This window comes from Gallus gallus, chromosome 4 (assembly GCF_016699485.2).
Source record: "Gallus gallus isolate bGalGal1 chromosome 4, bGalGal1.mat.broiler.GRCg7b, whole genome shotgun sequence".
NCBI lineage: Eukaryota > Metazoa > Chordata > Aves > Galliformes > Phasianidae > Gallus > Gallus gallus.
In genome coordinates, this window is record NC_052535.1 from 3,437,124 (window position 1) to 3,444,376 (window position 7,253).

Here is a 7,253-nt window from a genome sequence, read left to right on the forward strand (position 1 = left end):
TCTAATCGGCGACAAATGGGGGTGGGAGAAAAGGGGGAAAGGGAGGATGAGGGTTACAATAACGAGATTACACGCTCGCTTAGGTTCCTTGTGTGCGCGTCTTTGTGGTGCTGCCGGGCCTTTGTGCGGCGGGTGGAGGAATGAGTGAGGAAGTGGGGCCGGGGGCAAAGAGCGCGGCTGGGGCGGGCCCGGGGAAAACAAAGAGGCAGCGGTGCGGCCGCGAGCACAGCCGTGAGCACAGCCCGAGCGGGTGGTGCCGCCTTGGGGTCTTGGAGCTCGGAGTCCACCTCCAGGTCCTGTCAGTCGACACCGGTTTGGGGTCTGTGAGGTTTCCTTCCCAGCTCCCAGCACTTGATGCTTTGCGGATCGTGTCTGTGCGAGAGGCGGAGGTCAGAGTGCAGTCGTTGCCTGTATCAGTGTGCAGGGCTGACTCACTGGGCTCCGTGCTGCCGTGCTCTGCAGCCACAAAAATTGCTGCTGATGCTCTGGGTAAGAGCGGCTGCTGCATCTGTCGGTGGCCAAGCCCTGTGCCACGCACTCACCTCCAGCCAACAACACCTTTCTGCCGCTCCCGTGCTGTCCTCACCTCGCCATACCTCTCAGGTGTAGCACTCCGTGGCTCCGTGGCCTGGTTTAATCTCCACTGCTGCTTTTTACCCATCTCTTGCCAAGGAGAACGACGCAGGGCTCGGCCCATGGGAGGGTTCGCGCTCCCTCAGCAAAACAAACCTAAATGAGCATCTGGGCAGCATTTGATTCCTGCTCTGTGCTGTTGACATACTCAGCTGCTCCGTGCCATGCCCACGGCCAGCAGCAATAAAGCAGGCGGTTATTAAATTAACCTGCTAAGACACAGATCCTGCAGGGATGTTCGGGGAGCAGACAGATGGCACAAGCAAAGGGCCAGGACTAATTGCAATCCCCATCTCACGAAGGTGAGAGGCGGCTCCTGCACAGTGCCGCAGGGCCCTGCCCTGTCCTGAAGCCCGGAGAGGAGCAGCCCAGGCTCTGGAGGGACGGGGTAGCTCTCATGGCAGGGGTACAGCTACTTCCTCACCAGACAAAGCACGAGCAGTGCACCACCTGCTGCTGCTGCCTCTGCAGGCTGCAATTACTGAGCAGAAGTGGCTGTGACTCACTGCCTCTGCCCGAGCTCTGCGCCAGGCCCTTGCCAGCCAGCCTGCAGCAGGTGGCTGAGCGGAGGCTGCTCCAGCAGGGACAGCCAGGATTTCACCTGAGTTTTGCTCTAGCCGAGTATATAGTATGTGTGGATATAGGCAAAAGAAGCGTAAGACTTTGTGTCATTTCTTCACCGACCTCATAACCGTAAAAACGGCTTTCTGTTTCAGCTCCTTCAGAGTACGACGAGGTCTGTCTTAGGGGCTGGATGTGTTCACTTGGCTGAGCCTCTTAATTCTGGGCCTTTGCAGCAGCATTACCTGCAGAGACACTTTTCCTCTTTGCCAGTTTCTCCTGCCAACGTGGAGATGACTCAGAGGCAAGTTCTGAGGACTTCTCTCAGAAATTACTTGTTTCTGCTGGGCTGCTTCTACCTATTACTTTGCTTGCACCTAAAAGAAAGAGATGTATCTGAAGCAGTTACTGATTCTGGGGATGCACTGAGTTACAGCTGGTACCAGAAGGTAACTGGAGTTTCTGAGGAGGACAATCCCAGTCCTGCTCACCTCCCCAGATCCCCACATACCTTGTGATGCCAGCGCAGCTCGCTCTCACTACGATCAGCTTCTACCAACTACCCCAAAGCTGAAGGGATGGGGATGGCCTCAGACTTCCCCATGGCAAATCACCAACGCATGTGACAGCCTCTCTCTCTCTGCATACGTGGAGAGGCTTCCAGCCAGCGCTGTCGTGGAGTAAAGCTGAAAATATGCCTCTCTAAGGCTCAAAAGCCTGAAGGCAACAACGAACAAATAAACCAAACCTGTTGTTTTGAACCCTAACTGAAAAGAAAGGTGGAGGAAGGTAAACATGCTGTCAAGATATATTGAAGACTTGTGAAAATAAAGCAATTTAAAACTGACATCTAAGAGAAGAGTTCTTTCATGGGTTTCCCTTTTTAATCATATTCCCTCAGCAATTACAATTCAAATGCTACAGCAGCGTGCAAACTTGTGCATGAAATGCAATAGCAGAATGAAGCGGCCAACAGTCAATTAGAGTGATACTCTGCAGTTCATTCCCATTGCAGGGAGAGAATAAAACCTAAAATTCGACCCAAATGGGGATTTGTGACAACGCTGCATGCCATGCCCCACCCCTGTGCACTCTTCTTCACACTCACCACTTTTTCCAGCCGCAGCTGAGGTTGTGCACGTGCAACAAAGTGAGCAGAGAGTTCTCGTGCATGTCTCTGGATCAGCACACTGCATGTGGCTCTCTGGAGGGAGGAGGCAGGTAACGGGCTGGGATGTAAGCTCTTCTTTCCCATCCTCCAGTCCTCATGAAGAAGTAGCAGCTCTTGTTCATGCGATCCCAAGGGAGGGAGGGGCTTGAATTTTGGGTGGTCCTGTGTGGGGCCAGACATGGGGCTAGATAATCCTTGTGGGTCCCTTCCAACTCAGGCTCTTATATGATTCTACAATTCTAAGTGTATTGGCAGAGCCGCAAGCAATGTCTGTCTGGACAGACAGAGATTCTCCCCAGACTGCATTTGCAAAAGCTAACAAAACTGCCTGCAAAGTGAGAACACGGCAATCTCATTATGAGACACTTTATCAGCCTTCCTGCCAAGGGAGGGCAATGGCACCGAGCTGCACCTCCTCCTTGCCAAAACTGTCAGCTCTCCTGGAAGCTGCACCTGCCTGCCTGGAGACAAGCCAGGCAACAGCCAGGGACTGCACAGTGCCCTGACAGCGACTGCCAGGAGGGCTCATGGCACCCAACATGGGGGGCGGACCAGCAGGCCACAGAGCCCCAACCTCAGAGCCCCGCTGCTACCAGAGCCTGGCCCGGAGCCCTGGGCTCGAAGATGGGGAAGCTCCTTGAAGCCTCATTAGAGAATTCAAATGGGATGGAGTTGCAAAACAGCTCATTTCTTGACTTAAAAAAAGGAGTTAATATTTGCCAGCCAGGATGAAGAGTGGCCTGGACCATCAACAGGCTCAGTGGGGCTTGCTGCGCTGCTGAGGGCTCGCTGGATCTCTGTAATAGTTGCCCATGGTCATCAGTCTTCTGCTGTGTGCTTTATGAACTTGCTCAAGTTCATTTTGAGGACAAAAGCCAGCAGTCCGATCCTGGTTGGCCCTGCAGGTGGGCAGACAGACAAAGCCCTGCAGGAGAACAGCCGTGGCCAGGGGCCCATGGGCACTGTGCAGCCCCCAGGTGAGCCCAGGCACTGGGGAAAGGATGCTCTTATCTCTGCCTTGTGCTGCAGCAGACCTGGAAGCAGATGCAGATCTTGAACCCATGTCCGTGCTGAGGCTGAGCCCCTACTCCTGCCCCAGCATGCTTGCATTTCTCTCGCTCCAGTGGGGTCCATCCGCTGCTATGGCTCTGTGCCCCAGAAGGTTTGGGGATGCAGATCTGAGATGCGGGGGGGCAGCACTGAAGCTCATCCTTGTCCATGGACTGGGAGCTCTCCTTGATGTGGCATACCTGCCTCATCCCCAGGGCTTTTCTCATTGCCTGCTTTTCTTTTTCCTATTTTTCCCCCCAATATTTAATCCCATGTTAAATTCTTCTTCAATCTCTCAACATTTTGCAAGTCTCTCTATTTTCTTCTTCTTCTTCTTTTTTTTGCTGTGAAGGATTTCTAATCCCTCTGTATCGAGACTTCATACCTTGCTCCGCCACTGTGCTCTGATCATTTAAACATGAGCTCTTTGCACATTACACCTGTTTGACATAAATTCTTGCATGTTCCCTAGGAAGAAAATTATCCTCTATTATCCTGTACTTTGCAGTGAATGGGAATGGACATCACACCAAGAGCGGCAGCAGCTCCAGTAGCGATTAGTGGTGGATAAAAGGCAATTAGCAGCTTTGCTTTGAGTTTGGTGCCATTATCCACCCATGCCTTGTTGCCCAAACTCTGCAACCTGGCTGAAGTTGGCTGTCAGTGGGATGGGGTGAAGGGAGTTTGTCCCCGTGTGCCTCCTAAGTGGGTGGAAAATCAAAGCTTCCATCAGGCAGATCTCTGCCCTGGGCCAGGTCCGTCCCTGAGGAGTGTGGGGAAGCTTTGGGAGCGTGCTGAGGTTGCTTTTGCAGCCACAATTTGTTGCCTGCTCTTCTTGCAAAAAGCACAGCCTAGCGAGCATGGGAGCCTGGGAGGCTTCTCCTGCTGCTGCCACCATGCCCTGAGCTGGCCCAGCCACTTGCACATGGGGGACACACAGTCCCATCCTTGCCTAGCTGCCCACTCACAGCGGGCAGGGCTGAGTTGGCAGCTGCAGGAAGGGATACTAGGGGACTGCCACGTCCCCACACTGGACAAGGGGAGTAGAGCCACCTCCCCAGCCCCAGGACAGCACTGCCAGGAGCCTCACAGCAGGTCCAGATGGAAGGGACGCTCCCTCGTTTTGTGTCCTCATGGTGCAGATCAATAGTGCTGCAAAGAGGAAATCCTGCCTGCCTGATCACCGCAGCACAAAGGTTGGAAGAGGCAGTGTGGGCTGGAGCAGCCCTGTTCCCTCTGCTCCTGCCTTGCAGCCCTGTGCCAGGACTGGGCTGCCTAGTGGTGGGTGTTCGTGACTCATTATCTCTGCTTGCATCCTGATGACACATTTATTGCCAGCAGGATGGGCCTTCTGCCAGCCCGCCAGCCTTGCAGGAGGGAGGGAGAGAGGAAGGCTGGCTCTGCCAGGGTCAGGCACAGCCAGCCAAGGAGGCAACAAGCACCTTCCCCTCCTGCAGTACCCACTGTGCCCCAGCCACCGGGCTGGCAGCGGTGGGGGCATGGCTACGAACACCTTTAAAGCATTCTATATTAAGTGAGAAACCTGACTCTGCTTCCCCTGTACCAAGTCTTAATACAGTTCAGACCTAAATACAGCACTAATGCAAAAGCTTAAAGGATTTCCCATAATTGAGCAAAGCTGGCAGAGGGGCAAGAGCATGGGAGGGTGATTGCAGTCCACTTTCCCCCCAGCGTGGCCCGTGTTGCCCAAATCCGGCCACAGCCCCACCCTCAGAGTGGGAATTAAAAACTCTTCCAAGGATTCATCCTCACCACGAGAGACAGCCCAAAGCATGGCCAGGTGGGGGCTGCTGCCTCTTGTTCAGCTCAGCTGGGCAGGAACAAGGGGCGCAGAGTGATGTGCACAGGGCCAGCTGCTTTACAAGGGGTCAGCCCCCACAATTAGCTGCCCTGCTCTAGGCAGGCTCTTAAATTCCCCACTCCAAGCTTTGGCACAAGCTGGGTGACCCCGTTTGAATGATGCAATCAATTAAATACTCACGGCAGCCTCTGCAGCTGCATGGAGCAGGAGTGCCCTTGGCAGCTGGGATGCGCTAATGTGGTGTGAGCAGGGCTGCTCTGTCCTGGATGAGCCCCGAGTCCTGTGCTGTCATCAGCATCCCTTGGCCACTCCGAGTCCCCCAGCCTGCCCCACTCCCCCTGAGGGAGCTGTGCCGCTTTGGCATTGGCACAGAGGGCAGAGGGTTATCTCAACCTGAGGCCACCGAACTCGGAGATGCTTCCTAGCAAACAGGAGGAAGAAAGTAGAAGAGGTGATGGAGCAGGGCCTGGGGCCAGCAGGGCAGTGGGATATCCCCTGGCACAAAGCAAGCCCCTGAGCCCTGGTCTGGCTGAGGGGAGGGTCCAACTGCTGCCCTGGGGGACACAAATGCTGATCCCTCCCTGCATCCCTGGTCACTCCAGGGCTTTTGCCAGGAGCTGCTCTCAGTGGGAGACCTTCCAAGCACTGCAGATGTGGGGCAGAAAGAGGGCAGCTGGGAGGGACATGGCACGTAGCAGGGCAGCCTGGGCCAGCCAGAGCCGCTGCCTGCACACAGGCACTGCAGCAGAAACCACACCAGTGAGATCAGCTGAATTATGGCGGCATAAAGCACTAAAGCAGTAGCTGCATTGATTATAAACACAGGATTCGAGAACACGGTGGCTACAGAGGACAGGAAGGCGGCAGCAGCTCCTTTGGGATGGTGCAGACAACATTTATGAGCAAATAATTTACATGCACCGTGAAGCGAAGCGGAAATACCTCTGAGCAACCCAGGTGTGGCTCTGAAGAAATCCTCGGTGCAGCATTATACCCTCCTGCGTGGCTGCAGTGCTCCTCGCTGCGGCAGCCGCTGTGCCGTCACTCCAGGCTGGATTTACACCTCCAGATCCTGGACAAGGGCAGCAGCAACGGCAAGGAGAGGACAGCTGCTGTTGCTGCACCGACTGGCAGAAGCACCCTGCAAACGGCACAGCGAGGAGGAAGGGGCAAAGGCATTTGCAGCAAAGATCTCCCAGCGCAGCCCTGCCCAGCCTGGAGGAGCACCTGAATGTTCAAGCCCATCGTTGTGGCCTCTGGGCTTCAGCTCTTCTCCGGGAAGGTCCCTCTGCCCTCACACAGCCCAGGGCCTTTCTGGACGTTTCACAAGGATTGGCTTTTGGGGAGATGCTCTCCAGGGAGGAACCCACGTGGGCTGGAAGGGACAAACCGGTCCATTGACAGCGATCACAGCGTAAAATCAGCATAAAATTGAGAGCACGGGGCTGTTTGTTGGGCTGCAGCTTGCTCCGAGTGGAAGGGTTAACTGGCTGCTTTGACTGGAGAGGATATTTTAAATCCACAACTGGGTGGGGATTAGCCAAATGTTTCTTTCCCCGTCCTCTTCCTTCTGACAAATAGATCAAAGTGATCTATTTATCCAGCACTAAGTCCAGATTGAGTAAAAACTGTCTGCCGTTGGACCACAGAGGCTCATCTGAATATGGAGCAAACCCTGAAAAACAGCCATTTTCCCCATGTTTCCCCCTGAAGCTTTGACAGCCAAAGAGCTAAATGGAGATTTCTATTCAACTTGGCTTTCCCACACAAACATGCCCCAGCGGAGAGGAAGACAGATAGGCTGGGTGCTGCTGTATTTCCAAATGACATTTGCCATAAATACAGTATCATGGGTGATGTGCTCGGGTTCCTTAATCCAACTTCATCCATAAAGCGCTGTCCCAGCTCAAGACAATGAACTGCACTCGAGCAGCCAGGGCTCACCGGCGAGGAGCACTGCCAGCTCTCCTTTTCTGGCCTCCTTTTCCCTCCTTCCCATCCCAAATCCCAGTGCTG